At 40.7% G+C, this 27,732-nt stretch overlaps 2 protein-coding genes across 3 annotated transcripts in view; one reads left to right on the forward strand and one right to left on the reverse strand.

The window, feature by feature from the left end:
* Nucleotides 1–6,740: 6,740 nt before the first annotated feature.
* frs2 (fibroblast growth factor receptor substrate 2) overlaps nt 6,741–27,732 on the forward strand; it is a 53,113-nt gene continuing 32,121 nt past the window's right edge. For both annotated transcript variants that reach the window (XM_016995864.2, XM_003224616.4), the window contains exon 1: nt 6,741–6,947. The gene's annotated coding sequence lies outside the window, so the exon portion shown is untranslated. The remainder of the gene's footprint in view (nt 6,948–27,732) is intronic.
* lrrc10 (leucine rich repeat containing 10) overlaps nt 15,130–27,732 on the reverse strand; it is a 67,966-nt gene continuing 55,363 nt past the window's right edge. Inside the window, exon 2 of the mRNA XM_062982608.1 lies at nt 15,130–15,656. The gene's annotated coding sequence lies outside the window, so the exon portion shown is untranslated. The remainder of the gene's footprint in view (nt 15,657–27,732) is intronic.

Here is a 27,732-nt window from a genome sequence, read left to right on the forward strand (position 1 = left end):
TAGCACATGCACTTTGTTTTTCCAACAGGCTAATTTCCAAGTAGGAGAAAAAATAACTTCGTAGAATTAAATTGAGCAACAATGCATAGGTATACCACATTTAATAAATTAAATAATTTTCTGGGCATTACTTTAGAAATTATGGTACAAGAGTAAAAATAACATAGAATGAATATGGCTAGGCTCCTAAATTAGTAAAAGATAACAACAGTTCAACAAATTTCAGCAAGCTTTTTATTTAAAACTGAACATTATGCACATATGAAATTAAACAACCTAGTCAGTTAGGTCTTACCCTTAATGACTAACCAAAATGCACAAAAAACACCAACCCTGAAAATATCTCTTTCTGGATTTGCAAATACTGTACCAGGCATATGGATATTTTTTGTCAAGTATTGCAATGACCACAAATTTTCTTTAAGTTACAAGCAGTGACTTTACCCACTACTTCTAAAAGGTTATTTTGGCCTACTTTTCTGTTTTTAAAGTACATTTTTGTAAACAAATGCATTGCTCTTAAAGTAATGGGAAGTAACAACTAATGGCAGTTGGTTACTTTAAAAATTTATTCCAAATTCTGGTGATGTGTTCGTTTATATATACAATATATATATCAAACAACTATCTTAAAAGTAGTTACATTAGATCTTTTTTTTTTAAAGCTATGCTTTCAAAATTCATTAAGTCCAATATAATCTGATGAAGCCATATGGGCACTTCTAAAATGTCATTTATATTTTTTACAGTAGGTGGCAGTTTTACACAGTACCACTGTTAAACCTAGGAGAGAAGTATCCTGAGGCTTGAAAAGAAAGCCAGTGTGATGCAGTGATTTAAGTGCGGGATTGTTGTAGTTTGTTGGGGAATCCATGAACTTGGAGAAGTCACACTCTCTCAGCATCAGGGAAGGTAAAGGCAATCTCCCTCTGAAAAAAGTCTGCCAGGAAAACCCTGTGATAGATTCACCTTAAAGTGACTTGAAGGCACACAACAACATTGAAAATTGGGGAAAGGCCTCCATCTATCCCATCTGCCATGGAGCAAAAGAACAACAGCCAGCACTTGCTAGACTCAATCCTCCTCCCCTTTTTTTCTTTATGTGTCATACCTTTTTTAGATTGTAAATGGCTCAAGTCACTTTTTGATTTATGATGGGATGTACGAGTCTCATTGCGTTTTCTTAAGCAAGGAATACTCAGAGGTGGTTTGCAAGCCCCTCCCTGAAATAAAGCCTACAGCATCTGGTTTTAGTTGATAGTATCCCATTCAAAGTACTAACAAGGCTTGTTATTACTTGGAATACTTCAACATTCATAGTTGAAAACAATCTAGAAGTACTAGCCAAGTGGACTTTGCTTAGCTTCCAAAATTTGATCTGATGCCTTTAATGGATAAACAGATAACTGAAAACAATTTAAAATAATGTATCTTTTGGTTAACCACCATTAGTATAGGGGGAAACAGTACGATGAATTGCAGATAATTCTACATGACAATAATTGGGAAACAATTACATTTTTGGCTTCTCCCTCTGCTACTCCCCCCCACACACACACACACATCAACAGCTTCTGCACTAAAATTCAAAGTTAATCCCAGAGATGAATATTTTCGGTAGAAGGAAACAAACTATTGTGACAACATAATCTATGAACACACTGACCTTACCATGAGCTGTAATATACAAATCGCTGCCCTTTCTCACTCATCAACTCCTATCTCTTTATCTAAATAAGATGCAGTGCAGCTTAATCTGCCTTGCTTCCAATATGTTGCCAAAGGCAAAATCTTCCATTGATTGCATCATATCTGCCACATATCAGGAAGGGGAAACCTAAGCACGTTTGCCATATGCTCCTGTGCTCAACAACCTGGCTGCAACATTTTGGACCAGGTGAAATTTCCAAGATTCTTCAAATATTTTATTCTTCAAATAAATATCATTGACATCATTATCATCCTGTTAGAAATTGTCAACACAAACATTGTCATTATGTGCCTTCAAGTAATTTTCAACTTATGAAGACCCTAAGGTGAAACCATAACAGAGTTTTCTTGGCAGAATTTGTTCAGCGGAAGATTTGTCCTTGGCTTCCTCTGAGATTGAGAGAGTGTGATTTGCTTAAAGTCACTCAATAGGTTTCCACTACACAACAGTGGCTCTCTGACACAATGGCTCTTTTTAAACATGATACAGTACAATATTTTACAGCAGACTCCCAGCTAACCGGCATCTACAGAGATTAGTAGATGCCAATCTACTATTAAAACAGGCCTATACTATACCCCATACTATACCATACTACAAGCTCTGTATTGACTTGTTATTAAGATTGAAATACAGTAATAAAAAAGCACATTAAAACATATAAAAACAAACTTAATGTTACCCAGTTTTACTGTATTATAAAAACGGTTTTATGGATTCAATATGCAATTTTAATATTATTTCTTGGATGTTTTTGCTGGTTGCTTGAGTTCTTGTTAACGGAAAGTCTACTATATATATGGTTAAAAGATTGATAGCAACACAGACATCTAGAAGAAGCCTAGACAATTTAAATTTTTGAGCAGTCACAATCTTTATGCTATAGAAATAGTATACTGCAAAAAGTTGTTTTTTCTCAGACAGCTAGGGCTAACTCTCACAGAGAGAAAAGTGGTTAAAAGGTCAGAAATGTGTGAGGTCCAGACCAGAAGCACAGAGTAATTATTATTCTCCTTTAAAGCCGCCCTCTTTTTCATGTGCAAAAGGGCCTCTCGCAAATATGGCCCAAGAAGTGATTGTGGGAAGTGATCTGGTGAGGAATGAGACTGACTCCAGCGAACTAAAGGAGAACATGGGAAAGAATACGGGACAATTTATTTAACAGATATATTCCACTCGGCATAAAAACAAGTTATGCTGGTTGACTGCTTCTTCCAGGACTGAGCTGGCTACTTTCTATCACAATAGAGGTCACAGGTGAAAATATGTCGTCTATGCAGCCTAATCTCCATCACAAAAGCTCCACACAATGGCCGTTCTTCCTTGTGAGAGTGCAAGGACTGGAATAATAGGGGCATGACAGGTCAAGATTGAGATGCCTTGGGAGAAAGAAAAGCTAATGCTGGCCCCAACCATCCTGAGCTGTTTGGGGCTGAGGTACATGCCTCACTTTGGAGGGATTATTACTCATCGAAACGTATTTACTTCTGGGTAAATACGTTTCGATGAGGGTGCAAGCCAGAAATTCACACAAAATATCAACTGGGAGGATAGTTGGTTCAAGCTGCTGCTAAAAGCGTAAATGAAATAAAATTGTTATCAAATATAACAGAAAACAGAATTATATTGATTATAACACAGCGAATACCCTGTAATCCAAAACTGCAATCAAATGGAGCATTGTTTAGTACCAATTCTATCAAAATTATTAAGAATCTTATGGGAAGACTAGCTATGTCTCCTTTAATACATTTGATGTTAATAACTCGCTGAATATTTCATTTTGGGAAATACTTTTATATGAGCAAATCTACTTCACATGTTATCTTTCAATACCTTCAGTGTAACACATTTGTATTAATATATTCTGAATTTGTAAATTGATTCATCTGGAAACCAATTTGATTAATCTGTTCTGAATTGAGAAATGGTTTCCAAGAAACACACCTAAAAGCGCTCTATTAGGTATGTTTCTCGGAAACTGTTTCTAAATATATTATGATGCTACATTTGGCTATTTCCCAAACAAACTAAAGAAGAAGGAAATAATTGATAGATTTGGAACTGACCTAATAAGATGCTATTTATAAAAGAAAGGAATACAATTAATTGGTTTGACTTTCACCCAAAGATTCAAATTATGTAATCTCTTAGAGACAGAGCGACATAGTTTAAAAAGTGTCAGAGGATATAATTAATGTTTTTTATCTTCATGAAGTTTTTTTTAAAGATAATTGACAGTGGAGAATGGAAATGGTACAAAATAATTGCGGGGAAACAATTAAGGAACCTTTTGCTGCAATACCCAGCACATGTATCCTCAGCAGAGAGTTCCACTGAATGAATAAAAACACTATGTAACAAAACGTGAATAATTTTCTGTTCCTGGTTTGAAAGTGTAATGTCTTGTTTAATTGTGCAGTACTTACTTTGAAAGTACAATAGTTGTTATACTCCAAAAACTTTGTGTTCATGGCTGCTACAAACTATGGTGAATTGGTTGAGACTCTATCATAGATATTCATTGAAAAACTATAGCAAAATGTGCTGAAGGATTTCTTGCAAGAACAAAGATTTTGCAGTTTAATAAATCTTTTCCATGTTTTCATGATAAAACCAATTAGGAGATGATAATTATAACCCAGGAACAAAAATAGTGTTACATTGTGAAATTATTCCTTTACAATTGTGCATAGAACTGCAGTCCTAGGCCTTGCATTCCAATTAGTTTAGTATTTACTTAACAGTATAGATCCTTTTGTGAGCTAGTGTGGCCCCATCTACACTGCTATATATTGCAGTTTCGAACTGTATTATATGTTCGGTGTAGTCTCAACAGCAAGAATATCCCTGTGGGCAGAAAAATCAGGCAATCCAAGTGGACCCCCCCCCCCCCCGAGGGTCTTCCTCCAGAGGCAAACCAAGAATGGGGAACTTGGAAGTCCCTGAACAGACTCAGAAGCGGAGTTAGCAGATCAAAAGACAACCTGGCTAAGTGGGACTACCTAGAGCAGTGATGGCCAACCTATGACATGCGTGTCAGCACTGACACGCCTAGCCATTTTTGTTGACACGCTGCCGCATGCAGATTGATTGGACGACTATGTCTTTTGTGGCCAAATTTGGTGTGATTTGGTCCAGTGGTTTTGTTGTTTACTCCATGGGAATTATGCACATTACATTTATATATATATATATATAGAGAGAGAGAGAGAGAGAGAGAGAGAGAGAGAGAGAGACAGAGGGATGATTATTATACCATTCTATTATTATTCTATCATTATTGTAGTATATTATAATATGATTATATTACTTTATTATTATTATATTCATTATTATTACATTGAAACTAGAATAGCGAGAAATCAGGATGGAAACTGCAAGAGGTACCATAGATTGTTGTACATGGAAATAATGGTAGTAAATAGTTTTTGATTTATTAAATACAGTTATATATTACAATTATATATTTTTGTTATTTAAACTATACATATTGCAAAATTATGGGTTTTTTTCTCGAAGTGACACACCACCCAAGTCATGCTAGGTTTTTGACACACCAAGCGCAAAAGGTTGCCCATCATTGACCTAGAGGGATCCTCCACCTTGTGCAACTCAGCATCTGTATGCTTACCCGCAATACCCTGTTTCATGCACAGAGGAAGAGCTGTTGAGAGCTGCGAAGAAAGCAGTTGCTGTTGCCTGTTTTTGGTCTAAAACTATTTAGCAGCTTGTGATATCTTTATCAGTTTAAAATACTAAATAATATATGGCAGCGTGGATGGGACCTGAGGTTTTGCAGTATTGCATCTGGACTCTGAGAAACTGGATTCAAAGCCTCCCTTGGCCATGGAAACCCATTGGTTGACCTGGGATGGACAAGTCACACTTTCTTAGCCTCAGGTCCCTTCCACACACCTGATGAAAATCCCACATTACCTGCTTTGAACTGGAATATATGGCAGTGTGGACTCAAATAATCCAGTTCAAAGCAGATAGTGTGGGATTTTCTGCCTTGATATTCTGGCTGTGTGGAAGGGCTCTCAGAGGATGGCAAAGGTGAAATTTTGAATACATCTTGTCAAAAAAACAAAAACAAAAACACAACAACCCATGATAGGTTTGCCTTAAGGTTTCCATAAGTCAGAAATGACTTAAAGGTACACAAGAAGCCCCTCTGTGCTTGATAGCTCTACTTTTGCATGATTACGGTGCTAGAAGTCTGAGGGTCCATCTACGGCCCCTTCCACACAGCTGAATAAAATCATACATTACCTGCTTTGAATTAGAATATATGGCAATGTGGACTCAGATAACCCAGTTCAAAGCGGATATTGTGGGATTATCTGCCTTGATATTCTGGGGTATAGGGCTGCGTGGAAGGGCCCCGCGAGAATCCGACTAGGTATGGGCAAACTTTGGCCCACCAGGTGTTTTGGACTTCTAACTCCCACAATTCCTAACAGCCTCCGGCTGTTAGGAATTCTGGGAGTTGAAGTCCAAAACACCTGGAGGGCCAAAGTTTGCCCACGTCTGATTTACACTGTGGAATTAATCCAGTTTGACGCCACTTTAGCTGCCACGGCTCAATGCTATGAAATTTTGGGTCCTTCCACACAACCCTATATCCCAGAATATCAAGGCTGAAGATCCCACATTATCTGAGTGTGGACTCAAGATAACCCAGTTCAGAGCTGATATTGTCGGATTTTCTGCCTTGATATTCTGGGGTATAGGGCTGTGTGGAAAGGCCCGTAGTTCGGTAAGGCGCCATTTCCCCACTAGGCCTGCTTTGCCTTCTACTAGTTTCTTTCCCAGGGCGCCGCCTTTCTGGGTTGCTAGGCAACGCCAGACTTGAGGGAGGGGGGGCGCTTATTTCGGCTCTTGGAAATCCTCCGCGAAGGACCCGCCCCTCAGGTTCGGCGTTGCCTAGCACCTCAGAAAGGAGGCGCCCTGGGGGGCGTGGCCTAGCCCGCTCTGTGGGTGGTTGCTGCCTCCCTCCCCCGCCCGCTAAGGCGAGCCGACGTCAGAGCATCCCGGCGCGCGCGCCCGCCCAGGAGAAGCGCCCCTCTCCCTCCGTTTGCCCCGGAAGGAGTCGCCCCCTCGGCCTCGGAAGTTGTCCTGAGCGAGGCCTGCCTGCTTTCCCTGCCGCTGCTGCTTATTGGAGGTCTGCTTCGCGTCCCGGCGGGGAGAGTCTCCGGCTACCCGCGGGCGGCTGGGCCTCATGAAGAAGAAGGTGAGCCAACCGTCCAGGTCTCTCCCCCTCCTGCCCCAGAGTGAATCTTCCTCCTCAGCCTGACTTGGGAGGCACTCAAAACTGCTGCTGTGAGGGGAAAGCGGGCGGGAGGGGCGCCTTGGGCTTGCCTTGTGGGCAGGGTGGGTGCTCATTAAATGTAGACGCCTCTCTGTTGACGCGCGTCAGTCCTGGAAGGGAGGCTGTTGTCAACAAATGCCCGCCCTGGCTGCGGTTTGGGCTGGGCAGCTCCTTTGGCTGAAGTGGTCATTGACGTGTCCGGCTGCGTGCTTTACCTCCAGGAAGTGTCTATATTGCCATGTCTCTCTGTGTGTTTTTCTCTTTTCAAAGCACCGAAAGTACAAGTCGGGCGCTTTCATAGCAAGTGTGAGGGGCATCTCGAAACCAGCTTCCTATTTTTCTGCAGTTGGGTTCCTTATAAAGGTGTAGGGTGCAGCTACAGCAGGCATGGGCAAACTTGGGCCCTCCAGGTGTTTTGGACTTCAATTACCACAATTCCTAACAGCCTCAGGCTCTTTCCTTTCTCCCCTCAGCTGCTTAAGCTAACTCTTTAGGCGAGCACAATTCAACCACCTATGAAGTTTATCTGGGGAGGCCTTGCTCACAGTTCTGCCTTCTTTGCAAGCATGATTGGTGAGGACAAGAGACAGGGCCTTCTCAATGGTGGCCCCTCGGCTATGGAACTCTCTCCCCAGGGATATTAGATCAGCCCCTCCCTCCTGATTTTCCGCAAGAAAGTAAAAACATGGTTCTGTGACCAAGCCTTTGGAGAACATGTGCAACAAATAGATATGGAACGATTTGTTATGACTATTGGAACAGCCCGGTTTATGCTTGTGGATTATGCCAGTGTGGTCCAACCTTTAGTTACTGCGGGCCAATCAAACTTTAGTATAGGAATGTGAGGGCCAGAGACATTGCAGAAATAAAATGTTTCTTAAAATCTTAAAGCAGTAAAAAGAGTGATTTTTTCCAAATATTAAATTAAAATATATTTCCAGTAAGAAGGGCAAGGGCCAACAAAAATGAATTGGTGGGCCGCATGCAGCCCGTGGGCCACGGGTTGGACCACACCGTATTATGTATTCAATTATGATGGTATGGTTTTCAATTGTTTTTAATCGGTTTAAGTGTATTTTATTATTCTATTTTAAATGTTCAATTTAATTGTGTATTGTTGTTAAGGCATCGAATGGCTGCCTTTATGTAAAGTCACCTTGAGTCCCCTTCGGAGTAGAGAGGGGCAGGATAGAAATATCGCAAATAAATAAATAAAGTGCTGGCTTTAGCCTATAAAGCCTTTAACGGTTCTGGCCCAGGTTACTTGTTTGAATGTATTTCCTCCTATGAACCACCCTGGAGATTAAGATCATCTGGGGAGGCCCTGCTCTCGGTCCCGCCTTCTTTGAAAGTGCGACTGGTGGGGACGAGAGACAGGGCCTTCTCTGTGGTGGCCCCTCAGCTGTGAAACTTCCTAGCAATATTAAATCAGCTCCCTCCCTCCTAGCCTTCAAAAGGAAAGAAAAAAACCTGGCTTTGGGATTAGGCTTTTGGAAAATAGCACAGTGCAATAATATATTTGAAATATGTGCAATTACCATGATTTCCTTAGATCATGATTTCTAGATGGTGTGATTTTAATATTGAATGTTTAATGTGTATTTTAAATTCAATTTATTTTGATCTTAATGTTTGTATGTAAGGCATTGAATAATTGCCATATGTAAGCTGCCTTGAGTCCCCTTCGGGGTAGAGAAAGGTGGGGTAAAAATAGGGCAAATAAATAAATAAATAACTTTTCCACACCCTCTGTAAGCAAGTAATTTGCCCTAAATTCCCCTCTACCCTGTTGTCACAAACATTTCTCAGAGTAAAAAAGAAACAAATTACTCACATTCAGCTATCAATTGGTATGGGACTTTAAAAGCGAGGCCAGTCAAATCCAACCTCTTCCATCAACTATCATTTTTATCCAACTAAGGATATCCACAAGGGAAAATGAGCCTGACTCTTACTGCGCCCGACTTGGTAGTAAGGATGTTTCTTTATTCGGAGATGATCTATAACTGATGACTCCAGTATGGCATCAAGCCTTTCATATTTACCATAGACCTAGAGGAATTGAAACATGTTCTCGACATGATTTTTCTTTACATTGAACATTGAACATGTATGTTGTTCTTTGAGGTAGTGGAAGCAATATATATGTGTGTGTGTGTGATGACAAGAAATGGCTACTGCTGGATGGGGGAATACTAGAATTTGCAGCAAAAAGTAGTTTTTCTAGCCTCTAAATTTAAATAGGTACTGTATATAGAATAACTTGTTGGGTTTTGACTCTTAACAGCTAAGGTTTTACATTTTGCTTTACATTTGTCTAACTATCTTCAGAATAAGATCCATGCTTTTATGCCTCTTGTAAAATCTTTACAATATATTAGTAAAGTGATTCTGTGTGTGCTTTCAGACTGATGCCCAAATTGCCAAAGGAATTCTAAATGAACCAAGTAACTAAGTTTTTGAAGTATGGCCTGAGAGGTACAGTATGCCAGAAACAGTGACATTTGTTCACTCAAGCATCTCTTCTTGGCATTTAAACAAAATAGTTCTATTTTTTTAAAAATTGAACTTGCTTCTCAAGCAAGTAAAAAGTGAATCACATCAATGATAAAAAGACATAGATCCTGCTTCAGGTTTGTAGAATAAAAAGAGGAAGATTTGTTTGACAGTGCCAGATCAATGCAATAATCGTTCATAGGCATTTATACCCAGTGGGAGTCAGACTCATTTTCCCTTGTGGATGTTCTTAGTGGGATAAAAGTGATAATTGATGGAAGAGGCTGGATTTGACTGGCCTTGCTTTTGAAGTCCCATGCCAATTGGTAGCAGAATGTGGGTAATTTTTTTTTTACTCTGAGAAATGTTTGTGACAACATAGTAGAGGGGAATTAAGGGCAAATTATTTGCTTACAGAGGGTGTAGAAGAGTTAGTCTTACACTGCATAATTCACATTTATTTATTGGATTACTGAGATGAGATGCTGTCAATGTTATAGATGGTATACTTAAACCTGTGATTTAATTTGAATGCTGCTTAGTAGTATAAACATAAAAAGGTGGTTGATATAGCTACACAGTATTGGAAGCTGGCACTGGTGTTTTAAGTACAAATTCAGCACTGTCTTCTTATTCGAAATACAAGGTTTCTGAGGGATAAAATCAGAGTTAGCTGGGTCATACTTCTGAAGTTATCAGACGGCACTCATGTTCCTAACTGTCTAATTAATTTTTATTAGTGAATGAAGTAAGCCATCCTTTTATCAATTTTTCTTCCTATGGACTCTGTAGGTCTTATTTCTGAATTAATGTATAACGAAAATACCAACTTTAAATAAAGGTGATATGATTAGGCTTATAGTGCTTATGTATACTTTAAATAGGGTTGTTGTGTGTTTTCCGGGATGTATGGCCATGCTCCAGAAGCATTCTCTCCTGACATTTTGCCCACATCTATGGCAGGCATCCTCAGAGGTTGTGAGGTATATATACTTTAAATAATTTTTATTCCAGTTCATTCTTTTATTTGAAGATCAGTTCATTATCTAAACCCAGAAATCTTACATTGTTTCAATGATTAACACTGAAATATTGGAACATTGAAGGGATAGTCTAGAAAATGTTCAACCAGAATGATTTAGGTTTATGCTTATATGCACGTACAGAAAGAGTCTTTTCATGTGCCACTGTGATTAATAAACCAAAGAGGCCCTGTGAAAACTTAGTTATAGTGAATGCTAATTCAAACTTCATGGTAGTTTTTAATTTGCTAGGTTGGGTTCAGTAAGTTATGTCCCTGACAACTAACTTTATTTACCATTTTATTTTAGCTTAAATCCAGTAGAAGGAAACTGCATTCATAAAAATATTGAATGAGGTTAGGTAGCATTTTTTAATTTGGAAAATAGTGGAAATTATTGGTGGACAGTAGAAATAATATTATTTTGCAAGTTATTTGGAGATACTGGATGGATTTATGCAAATAGTTTTGTATTTGAAATGCTTGGCCTTTAAACCTTTTCCATTCCATTCATTCTCACACATATATATGCATGTGCATGTGTGAATGAAATGGAAATGGTTTAAATTAACTGCCTTTGAATAACTTAAAATCTGTTATATTAGTGTTTAAAATGAGTGGAAAATATTTGCCTTAAACTTGCCTGGGTTTCACCCAGTGGTGATCATTTCTTTGTGTATTCTTTCATTGCAACACCCTGTTCCTGCTAAAATGCTTGTTCCCTGGTGAGGCCTGGGATGCTGGGGATGAGGGTCAAACCACCCAGTTGTCCTGTCACTTTGGTCCATTGCTGCAAAAGCTGGTCATTTCTTGACAATATCAAAGCATTTTTAAGGATTTTTAGGCTAGTTCTGCTTAACAATCCGAAATTCTTTTCTTCTCTCTCTGGAGAAAACATATGCCTGATACTATGCTTGTCCCAGGATCAGGCCTATTCCTCTTTCTGACATAAAAAGAGGTGTGTGGAAATTGTCAGTGTTTGTCTGTGTTTGCAGGTCCTGACTCTTTACTTTGGCTGCTTTCAAAGGGCTTTCTTTCCCTTGTTGAGCATTTGTTCCAGTCAGGCTGTCTGTGTCCCTGAAGGATCTTGCCCATGGAATTGAGCAGATATTGTACAGCTTTTCTTTCTTCTTTGTTTGTGGTTTGCTTTTAAACCAGTTCTTTTGTGGAACAGAAAGATTTGATCCCCATCCTGTAGGGATGTCTCGTGGTGAGCAGTAGGGGTATGGGACAAAATGTGGATATTGTCACCAATATAAATACTACTCCACTAATGACATTTTCCTTCAGTTCTCACATTTCAAAAAAGGGGAAAAATCATGAGGTGCTGAATTTTAATGGGGGAAAGTCCTGGAGCAGTTTTTGGCCCCAGGAATTCCTTAGGTGGTGGTACAGAAGTGGATCAAAGTCCATGTCTGTTTTTTAAAAAAGAAAGTAAATACCTTAAAGGCCCTAGGTCCTGTCTGATTTTGGAAACTAAGCAAGGTTAGCCCTGTTTAGTACTTGGATGGGAGATCACCAATAAATATGAGATGCTTTCGGTTATATTTCAGAGGAATTATCTGGCAAAACCACCTCTGAGTATTCCTTTCTTAAGAAAATTATATGAAAATCATGAGGTCATCATAAGTTAACAGTCGATTTGAAGGCACATACACACACATTTAACAATGCAGAGATGTCGTACCACTTTTTTCAAAGGTAAATCCTTTCTCCTTAGGCTTCCAGAAGAGGCAGTCCACACTTTTTGCTAGAAAAAGTGTAGGTTGAGGAATCTGAAAGAATAGAGGCTGTATGCAATCTTAGGGCTACATTTTACCCATCACCGCATTATATATAGAACTTATTTTGCTGCTTTAGCAACAGTTATGGTTCTGGAATAATCTGAGTATGAGATAGCTCTCTTCATGCATATTAAATGCTGAATTTATTCTAGTAACTTCCCTTTGGCAAAGTTAAAGATGGACCATGTGCAAAGGATTTGTTCTATTTATCTGGCCTAACCAATTCCCTAAATAGTTTATTGATGTTCCTTGGTGTAGGAGGCAAAGATGTCATTATAGTCAGTTTTAGATAGAACAAATATTAGAAGGATATACATACATTTATAATACATTAAATGAACCTTAGAGCTCTGCCTACTACAAGACACAGTAGTTGTTTAAGCTGTTGGTTTAGTGATACAAGGGAGGGAAGGAGTTGGGATTACAGGGCAGTTGTTTTTCAAGCACATCTAATTTTTGAGTGTTTACACCTTACTGTACTTATGCTTTGAACATTCACTGAGTTTCTTTTTTATTAATTTTTATTTAGACACATTCATATAAAACTTACATACAAAGGTACAAACAGACAAGTTAAAATACTTTTTCTAGAGTAAAAGAAAACATTTTACTACATTCTAAACATCAAAATACATTAACTGCATGCAATCTACATTATCTAATGTAAGGACGTTACATTCTCTGTCTGATAGTTATATTCACTCAATTTTCTACACCCATTAAATGAAAAAGAACCATTGATACATCATTTCCTCACACAATAATCTTTGCTGGAGGAACATAATGAATGGGCTCCAGTCTTTTTCAGAGTTATTTTGAGATGTTACTTCTATAGCATCCACTAAATTTCTGATGGGTGGGAGATAGGAAAGGGCTTAAATTTCAATGGTAGTGATGCAGGAAAAATAGGAGTCAATACAGAAGTCCTTTTTTGAATTGTCAAAACTAATTATGAGTATAGATATCTCAATTTTAGATGTGTGAAAATGTTAAGAATTATATTATATCTTGTAGTGTCAACAATTTTGAGGTTGCTTTCTTAGCTAAGACAAAATGTTTTGATCACTTCTGTTTTTGCTTCTGGTTTGACTACTGGTTGATGAAATGATAACCAGGAAATCCTTTGCTCTCCTTGCTCTTCTTACAAAAAATAAGCCTGAGACCTTATTCCTATGCACCTGGGGTTCTCTGAATGCTTTTTCAATGTAACAGACAAATCACTGGCCAACACACATGTTGGTGCTTCAGATGTTAGACCTATTTCTAGGTATATGTGACCTACTGAGTCCAAAAATGGCACAAGTTTTCCCCTATTCATTCTAGTTTTTGATACAGAATATATGCCATATACTAGTCGCTATCTGCTTGCCCATAGAAAATCATGATAACCGTATGTAAAAAAACTGGTAGAGCTGATGTCTACCTAATACAATTTTCTGAAACAGTGCCTCAAATAACCCCGGGAACAGGCCCAAAAACAAAGACACCAAGAAAAAAAGTTGTCCTGTGTAATGTGTGACTTTTCCACAGGTAGAAATTGTTATTAACCACTGCATTTCCAAAATTGAGAAGAAGGGACTTTGTTAAAAGGCAATGGCCCACTACCTGTAGTGAACATAACAGTAGAAAAACATTAGTCTACAGGCTATCTCATCTTCATAGGTGCCACTATTGAAATAGATGTTTTATAATGTGTGTGTGTGTGTGTGTGTGTGTGTGTACCTTCATGTTGCCTGCCAACTTATGGATCCCATGGATTTATAAGAGAAAGTTTCTCCAGTTCCTTCCTCTGAAATATATATGTAATATTTGATAAAATAAATATCTACAAACTATTAACATCTATTAAATCTCTCCAATTTCTGTAATGGCAGCTATGAGGAAAATCAACCTGTAGTCTTGTATATTTTCTAGTTTCCTAGCTCACCATGTATTTAGTTAGAAAAATAGAGAAAACTCGCGTGACATAGTAGTTTGAATGTTGGACTTGGAATTTGTGGGAGCCATGGTTTGAAGCCATGAAAACTCACTGGGTGAACATTGGCAAGTCATACACTTTCAGTTTCAGAAGAAGGTATTGGCAGACCTTCTTTGAATAATTCTTATCATGAAAACCCTATGATATTTTGCTGTAATTTGGAGTCAGTTTGAAGATTTCGAACAGTTCTAGATATGTGGCTTTATGAAATTATTTGAGCAGCAATATAGGCTTTGTGCACAGTGAGTTTTCTGTCAACTGGACAGAAAACATTCTTTCTCCTTCCTTCTCCTCAAAAGAAGAATAGTCCATTTGGTCATAGAGGCCACGAGAAGTAATGAAACTTAAATTACAACCTGAATATTAGAGTATACTCACCCATAGTAAAAAAAATACTACTGGTTGTGAACAAATTTAAGGAGTAGCATGAAGAAATTGATTCAGGAAAAAGATGTCCTATACTTTCTTTATAATTCTCCTTGGGGGAAAAAGGGGAGAGAGCGTAAAGGAATAAATCATTCATCAATATTGAGAGGTATGGAGATCAGTAAATATTTAGGATTGGTGTTGCAACATTAGACCAGAATGTTATAGAAAAGTGGTTCTCAACTTAGGGTATCCAGATGTTTTTGGCCTTCTACTCCCAGAAATCCCAACAGCTGGTAAACTGGTTGGGATTTCTGGTAGTTGTAGCCCAAAAACATCTGGGGATCCTAGGTTGAGAACCACTGTTATAGAAGGACTATATCCACTTTTTAAAAGACGATTATAGCTCCATAGAAAACCAGATTTGGATAAACTTAAATATTTCGCAGAGGAAGGCTATTGTGGCAAACCTTCTCTAAGAATATCTTACCAGGAAATTTTTATGATAGATTTGTCCTAGGGTCCTTGTAAAAAGTGACTTGAAGACATAAAAATAATGTATACAATGTTTCTTATTAAGTGTCTTGATTAGATACAGATAGAAACTTATTTTTACTCAACTTTCACTACTTGCCTATTGGTGTTATACTGAATAATCTATTTGGGGAAATACATTTCCTCAGGAAAAGATGGCTACAAATACATTTATATTTAAGGAAAGTTGAATCATAATACTTTACAGAGATTGAATTACTAGACTTTTCATTCCCCCCAAAAAAACAACAACAACAAAAACAAAACCCCACAACATTTTGCTAATACTATGCCAAGAAGTATGTTCTAATTTTGCAGGTCATTTTAAATAGAAATATTTTCCTTTTCATTTAGGTAAACAAGATAAAGTTGATGATTAATATAAGATATTGGTCACATAACTTTAAGCATTCATAGGGATGAGATCTGTGGTTGAGCTGTTCAAAAGAAGCCTGGAATGGGAGAAAACACAGAAAAGTATTCATTGTCATGATTGTAAATGGATTTTGATAAAAGCCTTACCCTATCATAAATAGAATATGCAGAATATATGTTGGCAATACTTTGTGGAAATGTCCAAAAGGTAAGGTTTATTGTATATTTATACTGATATATATATATATAGAGAGAGAGAGAGCGAGAGAGAGAGAGAGAGAGAGAGAGAGTTTTCTGAAGGACCTCCTGTCCTTCAGAAATGTATCCAATTATTTAAAATGTGGTATGCATGATGATGACATAGAAACAATGCTTAATTTACTGATGGCTGTTAAATTGCCTACTGTATATTATGTACTAAGGAAACTGTTCACATCAGACTGATTTTGGGATGGGGAGGTCGAGCAACTATGATATTCATACTGTATAGTAACATTCCAGTGAAAATGGGATGTTTTCAAGATAAGTTTGTTAAAAGATTGGTGTTTATTACTTTGCAAATAAAATTGCATTATTTGTTCCCATATTATTCATTTAATTCAATCAAAACATTTTATGGATATGTATTTTATATAGCTGTAAAAGAAAACTCTTGAGTTTTCAAAAACTTCACCCTTAATCTCCACATTTCGACATGCCCACAAGTACATTTATAGAGTTCAAATGCTTTCTGGTCAAAAGGAGATCGGCAAAGCCTATTTTAGAAAAGATCTACTGCCGACGTAACCCTAATGCTAGTGGTAAAATGCCATATGTAAGCAGTAGCATCCATAAATGTTTTATTTGTACTGTAGGTGTTCTGTGATGCATACTTTGCAGTAAAACTGTCATCTTTAATAGAAATCTCTCTAAATAAGTCTGAAGAGTATTTCGCATCACTGACAGTCATGCTGAAGAATGTCATTATGTATCTCAGTTGCATATTATCACAGGGCTGTTGTTTTATTCCTAAGTGGCTGTTTTCTTTTTGAACCCATGCATATTAATGCAATTTTTTTCTGTGTAGTTCCAGAGATATATGATTAATTCAGTTCTTTTTAAAAATGAAATATAATCTTCCTCTGTTTATTAGAACTTCCTTTAGTAAGTGCAGTGCTATATTGATTCCTAGAGTGTTTCATCATATTTTGATATTTTTATGTGGAAGGCTTTATGTGACCAGATATGTATGTACTTCTCTTAGTTCTGCTCTCTCCAAAATGATGGGCCCAGGCTGCAAAGCTATACAGATTAACACTTCCAAAAGCTGATAAAGCTGCCTTTAGTCAAACGTTTGCACTGATTGTGAGAAAACTGTACTGTAATTGTCAGACTTTTTTGTGGCTGCCTTGGGAGGGATCAGCTGGTTTTTCTACTGATGACACAGTTCAATTTTGTCAGTGAAACAGGAGCGGAGATAATTCCTCCTGCAGTCTTCTCCATGCTCCCAAAGCTGCCCGGGAGGGGTGGGAATCCTCTGTAACAGGTATTTTGAGCAGCAGGGAAAGGAAGAAAAACTTGCTGCACTAGTAGATGCCATTTAACACAATGTTGGATTTATACCTATGTACTCAATACCTAGATGTATATATAGCTTTTTATTTGTTATGGTCTTAAGAAATAGATATTCTCATAACTTCTACAGGGTAGAAATGAGATTTGCTTTTGAATTTTTTTTTGAATGTGACAGAAAATGTGTACTTAAATAATCTATTGCAGTTGAGTACCATTATTCAGTTATGTGGTGCTAAAAAGGATGTTATTTTGGATGCTTCAAACATGGATCATCATGTCTATATATAAAATGGTATCCTTCAAGTGGTGTGTCACGACCCAGGCTACAGAGCACCAATAACCATACGCAGAGGCCAGATTCTATCTAATATCTTTATTAAGGAAATATATAAGATTAATAAAAATAAATGTAAAAGTTAGTTCAGAAGCAGACCTTTCAGGAAAGGTCAAAATTAGTCCAAAAAAGCAATGTCCAATATGAAATATTATGTTCCAAAGTTGTAATCCAATAACCGAAACACTCACTTTGCCAGGCAAAGTGAGGGGAGATGACAAGGTCCTTTAGTCCATAAACTTGAGCAAGGCTAGGAAATAACTTGATACTTGAAGCAAGGCTTAAAACGTGAAACAAGGTAACAAGGAACAAGAACAAGGTCCGTGGAATAACTTGGTAAAATCCGTGATACAAGGCAAGGTATAGTCCTGGAAAACAAGCAAGGTCCGTAGGTAAACAAAGGCTGGAAACTGGAGCGAAGGCTGGAAAGCAGGGCAAGGCTTGAGCAGGAACGAGGCTTGAAACGGAGCGCGCTGTCCAGACACAACTCGCTCCGGAGGCTGACGAATTGACTCCGCGAAGTTACTACGCGGGTAAAACACCTATATAGAGTCTAACTTTCTCGCCGAAGCAGTTCTCTGGGAACCAGAAACGAAAGCTAAACTCTGGGACCAGATGTTTGACTCCCTAAAGATTCTCACGGAAAGCAGTCTTAATTGGCTACATTCTTAGCTGCAATTCTAGCACTCCTGCGCGAAGCTGCTTCCAAACCCCTCTGTTGTTTACAAAACTCACGGCGCAAGAACACGGGAGATGTGGGCTCTGGGTTTGTTTGACATACTTCTGGGACACAACTTTCTTGCAGGTGCAAGGTTCCCAGATCTGCCTGGGAAAGATCTGGCTGAGAAGATTCCAGTTCTGACTGGGAAGGTAAAAAACCCAAGTTTTCTTCTTCATCAGGGATTACAATGTCCTGAGCAGGACTACAAGGCCCATGGGTCATCACACTATCCCCCTCCTCAAGGCCCCTCCCAAACTGGGGCCCTCTCCCCGAGGCGCGAGGTCGCGGCTTGGCGGGATAGGTCTGATGAAAGCGACGGGTTAGATCAGGAGCATGGACTGTGGAGGCGTCTTCCCAAGAGCGTTCCTCAGGGCCAAAACCCACCCAGTCAATGAGATATTGTAGGCGGCGGCGGTGAAAGCGAGAATCCAAAATGTCCTCAACCTCGAACTCCTCCTCCCCATTCATCAAAACAGGAGGGGGGGCCGGTTGGTCTGTATCAGGACGCACACCATCCGCCGGAAGGAGCAGGGAACGGTGAAACACTGGGTGGATGCGCATTGAACGCGGAAGTTGGAGTTTGAAAGTCACGGGGTTTAATTGCGCCACCACTGGATAGGGGCCAATGAAACGGGCATCTAACTTCCGGCAAGGGCGGTGGGAGGGCAGAAAGCGAGTGGACAGAAAAACCCGATCTCCTACCTTGATTTCGGGGCCCGGCTGGCGATGTTTGTCAGCGTGGCGTTTATAGTCCTCCTTGGCTTGGTCTAGTTGCTGGAGCAAAAGTTGTTGTACCGCTGTGAGTTCCTGCAGCCAATCCTCTGCTGCGGGAACTTCTGAAGTTTCAATGACAGGGGGAAAGAAACGTGGATGGAAGCCGTAGTTTGCAAAGAACGGCGTTTCTTTTGTAGAAGCTTGAACTCCATTGTTATAGGCAAACTCTGACAGTGGTAACAGAGAAGCCCAATTGTCCTGTTGGTAGTTTACATAACAGCGAAGATACTGCTCCAAAGTGGCATTGGTGCGCTCCGTTTGCCCATCTGTTTGGGGATGATGAGCTGAAGATAAGCGAGAGTCTATGCCCAATAGTTTTTGTAGTGCCTTCCAAAAACGAGAGGTGAATTGAGATCCACGGTCTGTGACTAAACTCTTGGGCAATCCATGTAGTCTGAAAACATGTTGAAGGAATAGATCTGCAGTCTCTTTGGCCGTGGGAAGACCTTCACAGGGAATGAAATGGGCTAACTTGGTGAAAAGGTCCACCACCACTAGAATCGTGGTGAATCCACAGGAAGGTGGTAGGTCAGTGATGAAATCCGCAGAAATTATTTCCCATGGCCGAGATGGGGTAGGAAGGGGATGCAGAAGCCCTGAGGGCTTCTCCCTTCTTATCTTGGAGCGCTGGCATACTGGGCAGGTGTTGACATATTTTTCCACATCTTTGCGGATCTTGGGCCACCAAAAATCCCTTAGGATCAGATGCATGGTTTTAAATAGTCCGAAATGCCCTGCTGGTTTGCAGTCATGACACAGACGAAGCGCTTTCTCCCTGCCCGGTCCGGGTGGGATATAAACATGATTTCTATAGCATAGCAGTCCATCTTTAAGCGAAAAGGGAAAATGCAGACCTTGACGAAGTTGGTCCTGCGCCCAGGCATCTGCTTGCTGACTAGCCCTGATTTCTTGAGCACAGATGGGTCCTGGAGCAGAGGAAGTTGAACCAATGGGAGTGGATTTGATGTTCCCCACTGTGAGCGTGGCAAAGTTCTCGGGTTGTAGTAATTGGGATTCAAAGGTCTCCTTGCGTCCTGCAGCGTATTCCGGTTTACGTGACAGGGCGTCTGCTTGCTTGGTTTGGGCTGGGGTCACATAATGAATCTGGAAGTTAAAACGTTCAAAGAACAAAGCCCAACGTTGCTGCCTCTGATTTAGTTTGCGGGCAGTTCTTAGATGTTCTAGATTTCGATGATCAGTGTGGACTTCAATGGGAAATTTGGCCCCTTCTAGCCAATGTCTCCAAGTTTCAAAGGCTGCCTTTATGGCCAGTAGTTCCTTTTCCCAAATGGTGTAATTTCTCTCTGGTGTGGTTAGTTGACGGGAGTAAAAGGCACAGGGATGAAGGTGGTCTCCCACCGGTTGTAAGAGTACAGCCCCAATTGCCACATCAGAGGCGTCCGCTTGCACAACAAAAGGGGTTCCAGGATCTGGGTGCTGTAGAATTGGCTGGGACGTGAATAATTTCTTTAGTTGCTGGAACCCTTTCTCTGCTTGATCAGTCCAGCGGAAGGGCTGTTTTCCACGGATGCAGCTAGTGATTGGGTCAGACCAGCGGGCAAAATCTGGAATGAACTTGCGGTAATAGTTCGCGAACCCCAAGAAACGCTGCACCTCTTTCTTGTTAGTTGGCGCCCGCCATTCCAATACTGCTGAAACCTTGGCTGGATCCATGGAGAGCCCTAGAGGCGAGATACGGTAACCAAGGAAATCTACCTCTTGTAGATCAAAAGCGCATTTTTCCAACTTGGCATAAAGTCCATGATCCCGCAATCGTTGTAACACCATTTTGACGTGGTTCTCATGTTCTGATTGTGATCTAGAAAACACCAAAAAATCGTCCAGGTAGATTATCAAGAACCTATCTAGATAGTCCTGAAAAATGTCATTGACAAAATGCTGGAACGTTGCGGGAGCTCCGCATAATCCATAATTCATAACTCGGGACTCGAATAATCCGAATTTGGTCTGGAAGGCGGTCTTCCACTCGTCCCCTTCTCTGATGCGAACTAAGTTGTAAGCCCCCCGAAGATCCAGCTTGGTGTAAACCTTGGCTCCTCGAAGCCGATCCAGTAGATCCGAGATTAAGGGCAGGGGATAGCTGTTCCGCTTGGTGATATTGTTCAATGCTCTGTAGTCCACCACCAAGCGTAGTTCCCCTGACTTCTTCTTCACAAACATCACTGGGGAGGCGGCTGGGGATTGAGAGGGTCTAATGAATCCCTTACGAAGGTTTGTCTCTATGAATTCCCTGAGAGCTTCTTGCTCTGGTTCAGTCAGGGAGTATAGGTGCCCTCGCGGGATCGGGGCCCCCTCCACCAGGTCAATGGCACAGTCATAAGGTCTATGTGGGGGTAATTTCTCGGCTTCTTTTTCATTGAATACATCCCAATACTCGGAGTACTTCTTGGGCAGGGTGATGATGGGCTCGGTGTCTGTGGCATGGCAGACCTTGGCTACAAGGCAATGGTTTTGGCAGTACTGTGAAGCAAACTGCAGTTCTCTGTTGGACCAGGAGATGCTTGGGTCGTGGAGAGTCAGCCATGGAATTCCCAAAATCACAGGGAAATGGGGAACCTCGTTAACAAAGAAGGAAATCTCTTCCATATGTTCCCTTATCCACATCCTGGTGGGTTCCGACCACTGACTTACGGGGCCCGTCTTGAGGGGGCGGCCGTCTATGGCTTGCACCACACGGGCATTCTTGAAATCATGATATTGTAATCCCAGAGAGTTGGCATACTCTCTATCAATGAAATTGTTGGTGGCTCCGGAGTCTATCATGGCGTGGATCATGACGGGTCCCCTTTTTGCTGACCATAAGGTGACCATGAGAAGGAACAGGACCCCGGTTGGCGGCTCTTGAACGGGTTTTTTGACCGGGTTGGCGAGCCTCTCTACGCCCGGTCGTTGGCTTCCCCCGCCGGCTGTGTGCCAGCCGGCTCAGACGCCTTCGTCTCCGTGGAGGACGCCGCCGCAAGACGGGCGGCGGCCTTCCCTTTGGCTGGGCACTCTCTGGCGAAGTGGCCCCCGTTCCCGCAGTACCAACAGAGGTTTAAGCGTTGACGACGGGCCTTCTCGGCGGCATCTAATCTGGGACGCACGTTGCCCAACTGCATCGGCACCTCCTCGCTTCCTCTGGGGTATGGGGTTGGTGGTGGGGGTCTCCACACTGGACGTGGCTGAACGCTGGCGGGAGCGGGGGGTTTTGCCCCAGCTCTACCGCTCTGGCCTCGAACCCATTGTTTCCTGTTGGCAATCATGACTTCAGCCCGTAAACATTGATCAATGAGTGCTTCGAGGGTCTGGGGAGGATCCACCTTGGAGATTTCCTCCAGCATTTCGATGTTGAGACCCTCCCGGAATTGTCCTCTGAGGGCTACATCATTCCAGCCGGTGTTGTGGGCCAGCACTCGGAACTCGGCTATGTACTGAGACATAGGTCTGTCTCCTTGGAAGAGGCGACGGAGTTTGTGACCGGCTGCCTCCAAATTGTCCTCGATTCCCCAAGTCTCTTTAAGGTGGTCCAAGAAGCGTTGCGCGGATCTTAGGTGTGGAGAGGCTTGGTCGAACAGTGCCGTCGCCCAGTTGGCCGCTGGCCCGTCTAGAAGACTGTAAACCCATGCCACCTTGATGTCTTCTTGGGGAAATTCGGCAGCACGGGCCTCTAGATAAGCTTGGCATTGGCGACGGAAAACATGAACCTTAGAAGCTTCTCCAGTAAACTTGGTTGGCAACGCCATGGCCGGTAGACGGATTCCGCGTTCCTTCAAACCTTTTATTTCTCCATCCTGGGCATTGAGCTTATCACGGATTCGATCCACCTCATCCTTGTCGATGGTGTAGGTAATCGGCTGGCCGCTCGGCCCAGGTACGGTTCCGGTAGACATTCTGGCCGAGGTTAATTGGTGCTTAGGGTGGCGGAGTCAAACTGTCACGACCCAGGCTACAGAGCACCAATAACCATACGCAGAGGCCAGATTCTATCTAATATCTTTATTAAGGAAATATATAAGATTAATAAAAATAAATGTAAAAGTTAGTTCAGAAGCAGACCTTTCAGGAAAGGTCAAAATTAGTCCAAAAAAGCAATGTCCAATATGAAATATTATGTTCCAAAGTTGTAATCCAATAACCGAAACACTCACTTTGCCAGGCAAAGTGAGGGGAGATGACAAGGTCCTTTAGTCCATAAACTTGAGCAAGGCTAGGAAATAACTTGATACTTGAAGCAAGGCTTAAAACGTGAAACAAGGTAACAAGGAACAAGAACAAGGTCCGTGGAATAACTTGGTAAAATCCGTGATACAAGGCAAGGTATAGTCCTGGAAAACAAGCAAGGTCCGTAGGTAAACAAAGGCTGGAAACTGGAGCGAAGGCTGGAAAGCAGGGCAAGGCTTGAGCAGGAACGAGGCTTGAAACGGAGCGCGCTGTCCAGACACAACTCGCTCCGGAGGCTGACGAATTGACTCCGCGAAGTTACTACGCGGGTAAAACACCTATATAGAGTCTAACTTTCTCGCCGAAGCAGTTCTCTGGGAACCAGAAACGAAAGCTAAACTCTGGGACCAGATGTTTGACTCCCTAAAGATTCTCACGGAAAGCAGTCTTAATTGGCTACATTCTTAGCTGCAATTCTAGCACTCCTGCGCGAAGCTGCTTCCAAACCCCTCTGTTGTTTACAAAACTCACGGCGCAAGAACACGGGAGATGTGGGCTCTGGGTTTGTTTGACATACTTCTGGGACACAACTTTCTTGCAGGTGCAAGGTTCCCAGATCTGCCTGGGAAAGATCTGGCTGAGAAGATTCCAGTTCTGACTGGGAAGGTAAAAAACCCAAGTTTTCTTCTTCATCAGGGATTACAATGTCCTGAGCAGGACTACAAGGCCCATGGGTCATCACATGGTGTTCCTCCTGGGCTGACCTGGCTTGGCTTCCAAGATGAGATAGGATCTAGTGCCTTTGGGATATTTAGGCTGAATACTCTTTGTAAGGATGGGGTGGAGGGAATTAAACCTGTAAGAATAGGAATGGAATACTTTGAAATAAGAAAAAGCTAACATGAAACGGTTTATTTATTTATTTATGCCCTTCCTTTGTTATTAAAAAAGTCTAAAGCAATTTGCTGTAAACACATTTTTTCCCCCCAGTGTACAATGTTTGTTAATGGATAATTTAGTGTTGATAATTAATTTTGTGAACCTTCATTATGTATTTTGGAGAGAAATAAAAAATAAATATTTCCAAGAGTTTAATAGAGAAACATTTTAAGACTGCTCAGGAACAGGTCTAGACTTTTTTAAGCAGGGCTGTAGACCTGCCAGCCCAGTCATACTGCCCTAACTACATTTCCTTGTAGTGTTGTAGTTCAGTGTGACTGAGTCTTGCTTCAAATAGTGGCCAGTTCTTTGTCATCTAGTTAGCCCTATCCAATTTTGACAGTAGTGCCTGTCTGTGATTTTTTTCTGTGTACTACAAACAACATACATTATTTTGTAATCATAGAACTATATTGTTGGAAGAGATCCCAAGGGCCATCGAGCCCAACTGCCTGACATTCTGGAACACCCAGTTCAAGCATTTCCATCAGATAGCCATAGCCTCTGTTTGAAAACCCTGCAGAGAAGGACAATCAATCACACTCAAAGGCAGCATATTCAACGCTCAAATAACTATCAGAAATGTTTTTCAAAAAATTTAGGTGGAATCACTTTCTCTTGAACTGTTTGGGCCACGCCTATCTTCGCGATCGCATCTCCTTCTATATCCCAGCACGGACCCTTAGATCTTCCGGGGAGGCCCTCCTTTCACTCCCACCACCGTCCCAGGTACGGTTGATCGGGACGAAGGAGAGGGCCTTCCCTGTGGTGGCCCCGTGCCTCTGGAATACCCTCCCCAAAGAGATAAGGCAAGCCCCATCAGTAGCATCCTTCCGCAGGGCTCTGAAAACCTGGTGGTTTCAGCAGGCTTTTGGAAATGACTAACCTGAAACCCTAGACCAGGGTCCTCAAACTTTTGAAGCAGAGGGCCGGTCCACAATGCTTCAGACTGTTGAGGGGCCGAATTATCATTTGAAAAAAAAAATACAAAAAAATTCCTATGCATACTGCACATGTCTTATTTGTAGTGCAACAACAACAACAACAACAACAACAAAAGAACAATACAATATTTAAAAATGAAAACAATTTTAACCAACATAAACCTTTCAGGATTTCAATGGAAAGTGTGGGCCTGCTACTGTTCCTGGCCCTCTTCCCTCCCAGCCGGGCCCACAATGCCACCTCAAGGCAAAAACGTTTAGATAGTCAAGTTAATTAGGATTGTTGTTGTTGTGTGCCTTCAAGTCATTTCAGACTTTGGCCAAGCCTAAGTCTAAAATTAATTATTTATTTACTGCATTTATGTACTACATTTATATCCCACCCTTCTCACCTAGAAGGGGACTCAGAGCAGCTGTATGTACAATATATTATATTATTAGCATAGCACAATATTAGCATTATATATATTACTATATTGAACTATACCACTATACTATTATATAATATGTAACATATAACATATAATTAATATTGTTATATGGTATTATTATTAGTATTATATTGTATAACATAATATTGTTATCAATATTATATGTATATACAATATATTATATTATTAAAACTGATATAAAATATTATATTATAAAATTGAGGGCGGGGGCCAGGTAAATGACCTTGGAGGGCCACATCCAGCCCCCGGGCCTTAGTTTGGGGACCCCTGCCCTAGACGCTGCATGGCCACCATACAGTCCCTGTTCTGCGCTTTACCCACTTCCTTTGATTTTGTTTGTGGGTGCTAGTTTAACTAGTTTAACCCTTGTTAGCTACTCAGCAGGTCTGAAGTGATGTAATCCTGGCCTATGCTCCCTGCTATCCATTCACACTTCGCCCCTGGCTTCATGTTATTTTTACTGTTTGGCCCTTACCCTAGCTCTTAGAGCTATCTTGTTCTATTGGGAATTAAGCCCATTGGTTGTTAAATCACCCAAAGGAGTAATCTGAAACCGTTTTTATACTTAAAGAACACATTTTAAATTTTTTATTAAACTTAAGCTGTTGTTTTATTATTGGACTGTTGTATGATATATGTTGGTATTGAATGTTTACCATGTGCACTGAGTCCCCATGGGAGATAGAGCAGTATATAAATATAAATGTTGTTTTTGTTGTTTTGTTGTTGTTGTTGTTGTTTTTCTGTAGTTTAAATCTATTTTCGCCATTATTCCATCATTTCCTGACTTCATATTCTCTATATGTGTTGGATTACAGCTCCTATAATCCTCAGGTAGATAACACATTTGGAGGGCACCATGATGGGAAAGGCTACACTGTGCTTTCAAAGGTTTTTCACAGTTTTGCTAGCATCCCTGAGACAGAATGATATCAAAAAAAGCCAGTTATGAAAAGGCTCAATTTCAAAAATGTTCTTGCATGGGCTGTGGTGACGCAGCAGGTTAAACCGCTAAGCTGCAGAACTTGCTGACCGAAAGGTTGGCGGTTCGAAATCTGCGGAGCGTGGTGAGCTCCCATTCTGCCAACCTAGCAGTTTGAAAACATACAAATGTGAGTAGATCAGTAGGTACCGCTTCATCAGGAAGGTTACAGTGCTCCATGCAGTCATGCCAGGCACATGACCTCGGAGGCGTGTACGAACAATGCTGGCTCTTCGGCTTAGAAATGGAGATGAGCACCATCCCCTAGAGTCAGGCTTGACTAGACTTTAATGTCAAACCTTTACCTGTATGGGTTCAATTGAACACAGTTTGGTCAATATGTCTTACTACTAAAAGGGAAGTCTTAACAGAACTACTGGTTAGCATCTGTTAGTGTTGGACACAATCTTGAAGAACAAGAAAATATTTCTGAAATTTTTATTGTCGAAGGTTTTCACGGCCGGAATCACTGGGTTGTTGTATGGTTTCAGGGCTGTATAGCCATGTTCTGAAGATACCAGCTACAGATGCAGGCAAAATGTCAGAAAAAAATGCTGCTAGGGCACAGCTATACAGCCCGGAAACCACACAACATGAAATTACTAAGATTTAATTGATTAAAGTTGTTATTATGAAATCCAGATAGTTTACTGAACAAGCCTAAGGTCATGATAAAATGGTACAGGGTGCACAGGATAGTACCTTCAGAGCAAACAGGAAACAAAATCTAAAAAACACTGGCCATTCCTAAACCTTTGCATGTATTACTCAAATATTTGGTTTTGTTTTTATTTTTCTCTATCGCTTGTCTTTGGTCTCCAAGGAAAGAGGATAAATTTCTAAAAAATTAAACATGGAAATAAAAAACCCTGCAATTCTGTGATACAGCTAAAACACTAGACCTATTTGAGTGATAAACATGTTTTTTCACAGAGTATTATACATGTTCTCTTGGAAGATGGCTGCACTTAGTTGAAAGTTTTCCTCCTTTATTAAGAGCACCTAGGGCTCTCCTCCTCTTGTCTTGCTAAAATTATGTATGGTGTTGCTATTTTAATATGGTTATTACGGTTTTAATTCGGATATAATTATCTGCTGTAACAATTAATTGATTTTCCAGTGAAGACTATAAGAAAAACACAGTAGAATGCAAACAGCATGTTTTCAGAGAAATTTGCTGAGGCTGATTTTCCATGCTTTCCTACAGAACAGATAACACTATGAAAGCATTCCTGTGGGAGACAAATAAGTCCTTTGTCTTCTGCCTTTCATTTCAGTGTCCTGAGAATTTC

The sequence above is a fragment of the Anolis carolinensis genome, chromosome 5 (genome assembly GCF_035594765.1).
Source record: "Anolis carolinensis isolate JA03-04 chromosome 5, rAnoCar3.1.pri, whole genome shotgun sequence".
Taxonomy (NCBI): domain Eukaryota; kingdom Metazoa; phylum Chordata; class Lepidosauria; order Squamata; family Dactyloidae; genus Anolis; species Anolis carolinensis.